Source organism: Polypterus senegalus, chromosome 15, assembly GCF_016835505.1.
Source record: "Polypterus senegalus isolate Bchr_013 chromosome 15, ASM1683550v1, whole genome shotgun sequence".
NCBI classification, from domain to species: domain Eukaryota; kingdom Metazoa; phylum Chordata; class Cladistia; order Polypteriformes; family Polypteridae; genus Polypterus; species Polypterus senegalus.
Window position 1 is genome coordinate 5,614,251 of NC_053168.1, and position 12,605 is coordinate 5,626,855.

General features: G+C 42.5%; 1 non-coding gene across 1 annotated transcript; it reads right to left on the reverse strand.

Annotated features, from left to right (window-relative positions):
- Positions 1-7,780: 7,780 nt before the first annotated feature.
- On the reverse strand, positions 7,781-7,853 carry trnaf-gaa. Its single transcript has one exon. It is a non-coding gene; the product is annotated as a tRNA-Phe (tRNA).
- Between the last annotated feature and the right edge of the window lie 4,752 nt (positions 7,854-12,605).

The window sequence follows — 12,605 nt, forward strand, 5'->3', positions numbered from 1 at the left end:
GATTTTACTGCACAGGCTAGAAAATGATGTCCTGGCCTGGTTTAGTTCTTATTTATCAAATCAATTCCAATACGTACCGAAATGGGCTGACAGGACTCCATCATTAAAAAACAGAAGTTCAATATGGTGTCCCGCAGCGCTCAGTCCTGGGACCTTTACTGTTTTCACTTTACATGCCTCCACTGGGATCTCTCATTAGAAAACATTATGCTAGTGTTCACTCGTACGCAGATGACGCCCAGCTCTACCTTTCGTTTAGATCAAATGAAGTTGCTCCGATGTTGTGTTTAATTAACGTATATACTTGCGAATAAGTTCTCCCGCAGATAAGTCGGGACTTGACTTTACAGTATAATTTCTGTTATTTTATAATGTCGGTCGTATAAGTTGAATGCGGAAAACTCACGCTATTGGTCCAGGAGAGTATGATATGCTAACGCCCTCCCACCTGAGAGAGGAACACACGGAGCACACGGCCTTTTTATTCTATGTGTGTCCGGCAATGTGCTGTATCAGCGTGTGCTCCTAACCTCTCTCCATCTCTCTCTTGCTCTCGCTTTCTTGCTCACTCTCTCTCTCTCTATTGTGCCCACGTGACCACCCGGCAATACCCACACTATTCTGAAGTGACGTTTGCACTGTTTTCTGTTTTTTTTATCTCACACCTTTATCGTAAGAACATCCCGTATCTACATTTTAGTGTTCGATCAGAAGAAAATATGAAGCTGGTTTTAAGTTAAAAGTCGTTGAAGTTGCGAAAGAAATTGGTAACTGCGCTGCTGTAACAAAATTTGATGCATCTGAGAAACTGGTGCGAGATTGGAGGAGGCAAGACGATGTAACAAAATGAAAATGTAAGTGTCGTATTTTTGAACGGACGTACAAGTCGGGGTCTGATTTTATGATTGATTTTTTGGGTTTCAAGACCCGACTTATACGCGAGTATATAGTGTAGTTGTGTTAGTGAAATAAAGGAGTGGATGGATGAGTACTACCATTCTTTAGAAGCACATATAAAACAAAGATGTTAATTATTGGAGGGGGTGACGCTGATCCCAACAATTAACTCAGTTGGAATCCCCATTAATTTTACTGAATCAGCCCGCAGTCTCGGAGTTATCTTTCACTCTAGCTAGTTGTTTAAAGTGCACATTATAAAGTTGTCTAATTCAGGTTTCTTCCATCTTAAATTTTTATATGAATGAACAGGATAAATTCCTGCATTTATCTCTAGTAGGATTGACTACTGCAATGCGGTGTTCACTGGCTGTTCAAACTGTTCTTTATTCAACCTCCAGTTTGCAAGAATTATTACAAGAACAAGAAAATACGAACACATAACTCCAGTTCTTAAATCCTTACACTGGCTCCCGGTTAAGTTTAGGGCCGATTTCAAAATCCTCCTTTTAACATATAAAGCATTAAATGGCCGAGGTCCGACTTACTTATTTGAACTTATCATGACTTACAAACCTGAGCGCACATTAAGATCTCAAGATGCCGGTCTGCTTATGATTCCAGGGGTTAATAAAATAACAGTGGGAGGTCGAGCTTTTAGTTACAGGGCCCCTAAACTGTGGAATGGTCTGCCTTCTACTATAAGAGATGCCCCTTCGGTCTCAGATTGTAAATCCCGGCTGAAGACTCACTACTTCAGTTTAGCACACCCTGACTAGAGCTGCTGATTAATTGTGCAGACGCATCTCTGTTGGTAGTCATTAGCACTGAAACAGAAGTAACATGACAGTTCTAATTTGTCACTCACCCTCACCTATTCTGTTTCTCTTCTCGGTTCTCAAGTGTGGCAATTGGTGCCACTGCCCGCCCGCCTGCCTAAGGTAAAGTCAGCTCTGATGGAATCGTCAGGTAGAGGGCTGGCTGGCCCAGCACTGATTTAGCTGTGGAATGGCCAATAGGGGGAGGCAGCTTGATGGCCGCGGTCTCCAGGACTCTGAAAAAATCCAAAGCCTATTATGGGATAACATCTACTGTTAAATTCTGCTCCGTACTTTTAATATTTGTATTTTATTATTATGTTGTATTGAGGATAACTTGTGTCCTCTTCTGTGTATTGTATTGTATTGACCCGCTTTCTTTGACACCCACTACACGCCCAACATACCTGGAAAGGGGTCTCTCTTTGAATTGCCTTTCCCAAAGTTTCTTCCCTTTTTTTAGGGTTTTTTGGGAAATTTTTCCTTGTAAAGGCTGGCGGGTGGGGGTGGGTGGGGTTTGTTCGGATGATGTCAAAAGGCAGGCAGGGCCTGTTAAAGCCCATTGTGGCACTTCTTGTGTGATTTGGGGCTACACAACAATAAGGTGTATTGTATTGTATTGCATTGTATTGTATTTGCACCCATAGAGCAAACTATTAGGAGCACCTGATCACCTGATCGCTCATATAGCCTATTGTGTGACACCAGCACAATGCATCACATCCTGTAGATGCAGGTCAGGAGATTCAGTTCAGGTTTTCATCAAAGCCCAGATGTGATGCATCAGTGATTTGGAGATGATTGTTGGGACCAGGCGGACTGGGGTGAGTATTTCTTTAACTGTTCATCTCCTAGGATGTTCATTCAAACATTAGAATGACGCGGACAAGAACAGACCATTCAGCCCAACAAATTCCAAAACACCAGTCCTGTCCGCTCAGTTCTTACAAAATAACATCAAGTCAAGCTTTGATGGCCTCTAAAGTCTTCGTGCCCACCGCACAACTTGGTCCCTTATTCCACATGTCTGTGGTTCTCTGGTTAAAGGAAGACCTCCTAATGTTAGGGGGAGATTTTCCTTTTAACAAGTTCCCATCGGACAATTTTACTGCTTAATGGTTGATCTTTAGTGGCTCATGAGATAACAACAACATTTATTTCTATAGCACGCTTTCATACAAACCACAAATCTCAAGGTGCTTTAAAAAATGAAGTAAAAGGAAGTAAAACATAATTGGGCAAAAATATTATACAGTATGTAACAAGGAATAAAGTATGGTCAGATGGCCAGGAGGACAAAAAAAGCAAAAAGAAACTTCAGTTAGGCTGAAAAAAAAATACAAAATCTGCAGGGGTCCCAAGGCCAAAAGACCACCTAATCTCCACCAGGCATTCTGTTGAACATTGGTGGTCTAAATCAATCCTTATGGACTTCACATGGAAGAAATTGATGATGTTGGTCATGTGGGCATCTGGGACACCCGCCATTCAATCCATACACACAGGGGGCAACGTGGTGCCTTGATCAGCTGGTGGAGGTGGAGGTGGCGGTGCAAATGGCCTGCAGAGAAGAAAAACACAGCGGAGAAAAGTAGAGATTAGTGAGGAACAGCAGGCTCTCATGTTGCACAAACACAAATATCAGCAGAGTTTATTTGCAGCTTTGGTTGAAGCGTTCGACTCAGATGATCGAACTGTGGGACATCCTGAGACTCTGTGGGATACCCTCAAGGTCACTGGCACTGTGAGTGCTGTGCCGAGTGGAGGCAGAACCCTCTGCGTTTTTCCCAGTTGATTCTGGGGTTCTTCTCCTACTCTGTTCAATGCTTGCCTGGATTGGATGGTGGGCAGAGTCACGGGGTCCATGGGCTGGGGGGCATCTGTTGGTGAAGAAAGATTCACTGATCTTGACTTTGCTTTGAGTGAGGAGTCCGAGTGGCGAGGGTCCTGATAAACACCAACATCCAGGCCTTAATGCGCTCTTGGGCACGGCCATCAGCAGTGTGTGTGTCTGTGGACAACATCGAGAGGTTTACTTACCTTGGAAGTGACGTTCATGTCTCTGGTGACTCTTCCTATGAAGTCAGTAGACGGATTGAGAGAGCATGGAGGTCATGAGGTCCCTGGAAAGGGGTGTGTAGCACTCCCGATATCTACAAAAGGATGAAGGTCCAAGTCTTTAGAGTCCTGGTGCTCCATGACGCTATCCAATGGCCTGAGATGAAGACTGGACTCCTTCATGTGCGTCTCTTTGGAGAATCCTTGGGCATCGTTGGTTTGACTTGGTTTGTGTTGCCCATGGAGTCCTGAATGAGGCACATTACCTGCATTGTGAGGGAGTGTCAGTTACTGAACTACGGCCATGTAGTGCGATTAGCCGAGGGTGATCCTCATTGTTGAGAGCCCGAGTGGCTGGACCAGGCCAAGGGGATGCCCACACAACACCTGGCTGTGGCAGACATATGGGAGGGACTGGGCGGTGTGTCTGTCTGGGGGAGTTGCCAACCAGGATCCCAAGCTGTTTCATGGTGTGGTGAGTACTGCAATATGCTGTACCAGTGCAGGCTCCCCAACCTGACCTAACCTCACCTGATCACTCTGCACAATAATATAAAAACCATGTGAATTGCCACCACGAAAACTGAAGCCACAAATTTTACAAAACACAACATTTGTGTCACTGCCAAAACTTTTGGGCACTACTGTACATCCACTGAGCATTAGTTCACTGTTTCTCAGAAATGTTTGCTCTTTTGCTCCTGTGTCTGGCAAACATGCACTGAAGGCATGGAAAAAGTTTATAAGTAACCGAGAAAAAACGTAATTTTAAATGCATGAATCTGACAATGACCCATAATGACAAGGTGAAAACACATTTTCCGAAAGTTTTAAAATGTGTCAAAAATCAAAACATGAAATCTGTATTTCTTAGAAGTATTAAGTCCCCTTATTCAGTATTTTGTAGAAGCCCCTTTAGCAGCAAGTCCAGCTTGGAGTCTTCTTGGATGGGACTCTACAAGCTTTGCACGCCTGGATTTGGGTGGTTTGTCCAATTATTCCAAGCAAATCCTCTTAAGCTCCATTAGATTGATTGGGAAGCATTTGTAAACTGCCACCTTCAGGTCTCTCTACAGTCTCTGGGCATCCTCGAGTGGTTCAGCCAAAGCCCACTAAAGATACAGTCGTATGAAAAAGTTTGGGAACCCCTCTTAATTCTTTGGATTTTTGTTTCTCATTGGCTGAACTTTCAAAGTAGCAACTTCCTTTTAATATCTGACATGCCTTATGGACACAGTGGGATTTCAGCAGTGACATGAAGTTTATTGGATTAACACAAAATATGCATCATGACAAAATTAGACAGGGGCATAAATGTGGGCACCCAACAGAGATATGACATCAATACTTAGTTGAGCCTCCTTTTGCTCCTTTGAGCCTCTCGACGCTGTCCTCCTATAGCCTGTGATGAGTGTCTGAATTCTGGATGGAGGTATTTCTGACCATTCTTCATACAAAATCTCTCCAGTTCAGTTCAATTTGATGGACAGCCTGCTTCAAATCATCCCATAGATTTTCAATGATATTCAAGTCAGGGGACTGTGACGGCCATTCCCGAACATTGTACTTCTCCCTCTGCATGAATGCCTTTGTAGATTTCCAACTGTGTTTTAGGTCATTGTCTTGTTGGAATGTCCAACCCCTGCGTAACTTCAACTTTGTGACTGATGCTTGAACATTATCCTGAAGAATCTGCTGATATTGGGTTGAATTCATCCAGCCCTCGACTTTAACAAGGGCCTGAGTCCCTGAACTGGCCACACAGCCCTACAGCATGATGGGACCTCCACCACATTTGACAGGAGGTAGCAGGTGTTTATCATGGAATGTGGTGTTCTTCTTCCGTCATGCAAAGCACTTTTTGTTCTGACCAAATAACTCCATTTTCATCTCATCAGTACAAAGCACTTTGCTCCTAAATGAATCTGGCTTGTCTAAATGAGCATTGGCATACAACAAGCGACTCTGTTTGTGGCGTGAGTGCAGAAAGGGCTTCTCTCTCATCACCCCGCCATACTGATGTTTTTTGGGCAAATTGCGCTGAATTGTAAAACGATGTACAGATACACCATCTGCAGCGAGATGTTCTTGCAGGTCTTTGGATGTGATCTGTGTGTTGTCAGTCACCATTCTCTCAATCCTGCTCATATGCCACTCCTGTATTTTTTTTGGTCTGCCAGACCTGCTGGTTTAACTGTGCCTGTGGCCTTCCATTTCCTGATTCCATTCCTTACAGTTGAAACTGACAGTTTAAACCTCTGACATCACTTTTTGTAGCCTTCCCCTAAACCAGGAGACTCAACAATCTTTGTTTTCAGATCTTTAGAGAGTTGCTTTGAGGATCCCATGCTGTCTGTCACTCTTCAGAGGAGAGTCAAAGGGAAGGAAGCACAACTTGCGATTGACCACCTTAAATACCTTTGACCACTCATGATTGGACACTCCTGTCTATGAAGTTCAAGGCTTAACGAGCTCATCCAACAAGTAATCAGCATTGAGCAGTGACAGGCATTCAAATCAGCAAAATGACAAGGGGACCCACATTTGTGCACAGCCAGTTTTTCACATTTGATTTAATTTCATACAACTAAATACTGCGTCACTAAAAATCTTTGTTTGTAAAACACCGCAGTACTCCTAGGAAATGACAGACATACCACTGATATCTTTACTGTTGAAAGGAGAGTCAATTATTATGCAGGCTGAGAGGGGTGCACAAACTTTTTCATATGACTGTAGGTGCCCTGAGAGAGACCTGAAGATGGCAGTTCACAGACGTTTCCCAACCAATCTAACGGACCTTCAGAGGATCTGCCAGGTAGTATTGGCAGTGGTTCTCAATCTGTGGGCGGGCCCTCTGGGGGGGGGGTGCAAAGTAACAAAAAAGGGGGTGCGAAGATGTGAAAAAAAAACAAGAATTGAAAATATGAAAAATACATCTACTGAAACCAAAACAAATTAACTTAAACTACATTCTGATACTAGAAAAATAAATATAGAGTTATGTCGATAAAAGTTAAGTAGGTATAATAAAATATGCATCTATGATATATCATAAATTAAAAAAGAACAAATTGGTATTAGTGGGCTCCTTTCAAAAAAATGTTAAGGGGGCGCGATTAAAACTGTTATGAAAACTCGGGTCGCAAATACTTAAAGGTTGACAAACGCTGTAGTATGGGATCAACTGCCCAAATCCAGGTGTGCCAAGCTTGAAGAGACTTTCCCATGAAGGCTTGAAGCCTGAATTGCTGACAAAGGGGCTTCTACAAAGTACTGATTAAGGGCCTGAATACTTCTAGGAATGAGAAATTTTACTTTTTGATTGTTAATAAATTTCTGACAACATGTTTTCACTTTGTCATTACGGGTTACTGGATGTAGATTGATGGGCAAAAAATGGGAAATGGATCCATTTTAAATGAAATTTACAACACAATAACGTGTGCAGAAGGGAAAGTTGTCTGAATACTCACTGAATTCTCTGCATTTTATAAAATGTCCCTTGCCTCAGGTGGCATTATTTAATGTGCTGTCCCTGATCACTTGCTATATACTGTATATAATATGGATTTGCGACTATTATATATTTATACACAATTTTTTTTGTTACAATGTTAATTTTTTTTTTGATTGACAACCTCAGTGTCCCTGAATCGACTGGTGTGTAGTATTTTTACAAATTATGGTTCAGGATTTGTATTTTGTACAAGTGTAATTACAGGGATAATAGAATTAGTGTTGTGGGCAACTATATTAATGCTATCACGTTTTGAGTCACAACTTCGAGGTGTTACTCCAAGGTTGTTCGTTTTTAGATTAAAAGCCAAGAAAATAGATGGTCTGACACAAATACCGCAAAAGAAGTAAATGACAAAATAAACCAATTCAAAGAGTTGAGTTTTTTTAGATTATAAGATAAAAAGCCAGGTGCTTTGACACAAATACTGTAAAAGAAAGAAAAACACGACAAAATTAAGACATTTCTGAAAAAAAAGTGAAACATTTGCCGAAACCCGGGATCGAACCAGGGACCTTTAGATCTTCAGTCTAACGCTCTCCCAACTGAGCTATTTCGGCCCTTCGGCAAACCACAGATTTACTAAAACTATTAACTAAGATATCTTATTTTTAACTAGATGTATTTTGTATTTAATAACAGTTGTAAATCTTTGAATACAAAACGTCCATACCAAAACTAGTTATATTATGGGTCGCGGCTTCCACAGTAACCACCACAAACAAATGAGGATCCTTATTTGTTCGTGCCGAATGCGCACGCGCCGCAATCGAATGCTCGTCCTTCTGCCGCCTGACATTTTCTGTGCGTTTTAGCGCTTTGCAATTTCCCTTTTCAGATGGTGTTAAATCAACGTAAAGCGGACCACCGTACTGTTGAGAGGTCTTCTTATTTTTATTGAACGTGAAAACGTCGAGGTAGCAACAGCCACGACGCCACTAGATGGCACTGCCGGCACACACATGGCGTTTGGTCGCGTTGTTGTCGCCTCTCCCTGCAATGGCAGATGTCGCTTCAGTTCTTCATACGGGTTCTGTTCTGATGGCAAGCAACACGCAAAGCAGCAGATGGAGATTAATGACAACGTTAAGATGACTGACACAATATGGACAATTTGGGTAAAGATTACGTTAAAAATGCAACAATAGCGTGTATGTTCCTGAAAGGTTCTGAAAGCTTGGCTGTAGACCCCCGCAGTGCGTGCAGGGGCTCAGTACGTGCAAATTTCAAACTGTAGCGCAGTTCCTGTTGTTAACTGAACTGTCACCTTCCATTTCTCGGTTTCTACTTACTGTGTCACTGCAGAATTTTCGACCCGTTTTATAATAATTTAAATAAGCTAAATAAATGAGCGTGTTTACTGCGGTCTGCTCTCCTGGCTATCGCAGTTGTATGTGACAATGAGCATCTGGCTCCTCTTCAGCATTTATAACCATTTGCACCTTTGTCTGCTTCTTTATTTGTCGCAACTCGACTACAATTCACGCTTCCTTGTTTAAGGTTCGCGTTTTCCGACAGAGTACAAGTGTACGTCTTTTGTACTTTTATTATAGAGAAGATTTGAATACGCGCGAGTCCCGTCCGTCTTTACTTTTCTTTACAATTAACCTTTCCTCCTCACCTTTCATAATTCACCTTTTTCCACTACTTAGTTTCTATAAAATGCTACGACATAGTAAAAGTTTAAATTGATAAATAACAGGATGTCTAATTAAACAAAACATATATATATATATGTATATATATAGTGCATCCGAAAAGTATTCACATCGCATCACTTTTTCCACATTTTGTTCTGTTACAGCCTTATTCCAAAATTGATTAAATTAATTTTTTTCCTCAGAATTCTACACACAACACCCCATAATTACAACGTGAAAAACGTTTACTTGAGGTTTTTGTAAATTTATTAAAAATAAAAAAACTGAGAAAGCACATGTCCATAAGTATTCACAGCCTTTGTCATGAAGCTCCAAATTGAGCTCAGGTGCATCCTGTTTCCCCTGATCATCCTTGAGATGTTTCTGCAGCTTCATTGGAGTCCACCTGTGGTCAATTCAGTTGATGTGACATGATTTGAAAGGCACACACCGGTCTATAGAAGGTCCCACAGTCATCAGTTCATGTCAGAGCACAAACCAAGCATGAAGTCAAAGGAATTGTCTGTAGACCTCCGAGACAGGATTGTCTCGAGGCACAAATCTGGGGAAGGTTACGGAAAAATTTCTGCTGCTTTGAAGGTCCCAATGAGCACAGTGGCCTCCATCATCCGTAAATGGAAGAAGTTCAAAACCACCAGGACTCTTCCTAGAGCTGGCCGGCCATCTAAACTGAGTGATCAGGGGAGAAGGGCCTTAGTCAGGGAGGTGACCAAGAACCCGATGGTCACTCTGTCAGAGCTCCAGAGGTCCTCTGTGGAGAGAGGAGAACCTTCCAGAAGGACAACCATCTCTGCAGCAATCCACCAATCAGACCAGTATGGTAGAGTGGCCAGATGGAAGCCACTCTTTAGTAAAAGGCACATGGCAGCCCGCCTGGAGTTTGCCAAAAGGCACCTGAAGGACTCTCAGGCCACAAGAAACAAAATTCTCTGGTCTGATGAAACAAAGATTGAACTCTTTGGTGTGAATGCCAGGCATCACGTTTGGAGGAAACCAGGCACCGCTCATCACCAGGCCAATACCATCCCTACAGTGAAGCATGGTGGTGGCAGCATCAGGAACTGGGAGACTAGTCAGGATAAAGGGAAAGATGACTGCAGCAATGTACAGAGACATCCTGGATGAAAACCTGCTCCAGAGCGCTCTTGACCTCAGACTGGGGCGACGGTTCATCTTTCAGCAGGACAACGACCCTAAGCACACAGCCAAGATATCAAAGGAGTGGCTTCAGGACAACTCTGTGAATGTCCTTGAGTGGCCCAGACTTGAATCTGATTGAACATCTCTGGAGAGATCTTAAAATGGCTGTGCACCGACGCCAACCTGATGGAGCTTGAGAGGTGCTGCAAAGAGGAATGGGCCAAACTGGCCAAGGATAGGTGTGCCAAGCTTGTGGCATCATATTGAAAAAGACTTGAGGCTGGAATTGCTGCCAAAGGTGCATCGACAAAGTATTGAGCAAAAGCTGTGAATACTTATGGACATGTGATTTCTCAGTTTTTTTATTTTTAATAAATTTGCAAGAACCTCAAGTAAACTTTTTTCATGTTGTCATTATGGGGTGTTGTGTGTAGAATTCTGAGGAAAAAAATGAATTTAATCCATTTTGGAATAAGGCTGTAACATAACAAAATGTGGAAAAAGTGATGCACTGTGAATACTTTCCGACTAGCAAAATACCCGCGCTTTGCAGCAGCGAAGTACTGCCTTAAAATTTTTATTAAGAAGAAAATTAAACCTCTTTAAACTGAGGGAAAATGGACCAATAATTATTTGTTAAGGATCTCTTTGTATACCACATTGTGATTTCGGCCCTCCGGTTGTAATATGACCAAGCTGTGCGCTGAGCTTACTCTGAGCATGTAACGTACAGTCGGCCATGTGAACAGTAATCTTGTCTCAAATCTCACAGCTTGGATTGCTGCTGTCAGAATCGGTTTGAGTTTCATGGTTTGTTTCAATGACGACAGTATTTGTAGGACTTGTGTTGAAGTGACATTCAGCATCTGTCAAGCGTTGTAAGTATACAACCAGTTTCATCGATAACTTCACATCCAACTTTTGAGAGTTTAAACATTCATAAACATCAAAGTGTCCTCTACTGAAATCGTCACCTGTCAATCTGAGATGTTTAAGAGGCATTGGCGGTTGTCCAAAGGTGTAAAATATTTGGCCATTTCGGTACACTTGAAAGCGACAACCGAACAATTCACCGGCAGCCATCAACTCACATGCAGATCCACAGGTGAAGGGCTTAAGTATTTCACTCTTCTAGTGCTCCTGTGTAGTCTAATTATCTCCTGTACCGTCATCAGTCCACACCTTGAACCTGTCCCAGTCATTCAATACATAAGACACAATGTTCCTCCGGATATCAAGAGTGAGCCTGATATGGCCGTGCAATATGTAACACAGAGAATGGAAAAGGCAGGTGGTATCTCCGGGCATGGAAACCACTCAGTAAGTGACAGTTCTTTGATCGATGGTGATCACCTCGATAGACATGTTAATGGGGGTATGGTTGGAATGATTAAGGAAATGGGTACCTGAGCAATGTAAAGTAAGTCTAAAATACCTACACAATAACTATAATCGTAATAAACGAACAATAAAACAGCGGAGAAGCCGTGGATTAAATAAAAAGGCTGTAGTTATCAGCAGGGAGACGGGAATCCCGTGGTGAAGCAAGGAAGGGAATGTAGAGACTGGAGCGACGGACGGCCTTATATAGGCAGGCAGCCAACAACGTGGGAGGCGTTGAGATGAGGGACCCAACGCCACCTCACACGGTGACCGAGCTGCAGGCTATGGACGTATATATGTACGTAAGTAGGATTCAGTTAGCGTTGGGAACCGCGTACCAAATTTCTTGAAGATGGGCCCATAAGTAACAAAGACTGTTGAAAAGTTCAATATGGTGGCTGTCAGTGGCATCATACCACTGAAATAAGTATGTACATCGGTTTCGGTTAGTGCAGGGAAGCCGCCTACCAAATTTCCTGAAGATGGGGCCGTAAATAAGAAAGTTCAACATGGCGGACGTTGTCGACCGTTATGACCGTTACGTGTAGAATTTCGAAATGAAACCTGCTTAACTTTTGTAAGTAAGCTGTAAGGAATGAGCCTGACAAATTTCAGCCTTCTACCTACACGGGAAGTTGGAGAATTAGTGACGAGTCAGTGAGTGAGCGAGGGCTTTGCCTTTTATTAGTATAGATGTAAATATGAATAAGAATAGATCGAAATATAATTAAGCCTAATTAAGACTGGGGATAAAATGGAGAAATGGGTGAAAATAAACCCTGCAACACCACTGCAAGGGGGTCTCATTTATAAACACCTTTACGAGCTTTGATAAAAACATAGCAACTAAAAAAATAAAATCAAATTTAGAGCCTGTCATATGCATATTTCTACACAATTTTGCCCTTTATAAATCACAGTCACATTGTAAATGTGCAGACACGAGTGCCACCCTGAAGCATCCATACAGTATATGGCGCATGCTAATCGACTTCATGCACATGCAATCACGATGCTGCAGAACTTTATTGGCTGGTAGAACAGCCTCCCACCTGACAAGTTGAGACTCCGCCCCCTCGCATTCAAGAGCGTCTGGCTGGGCTCCGCAACTGAGAGCACAAGATCACG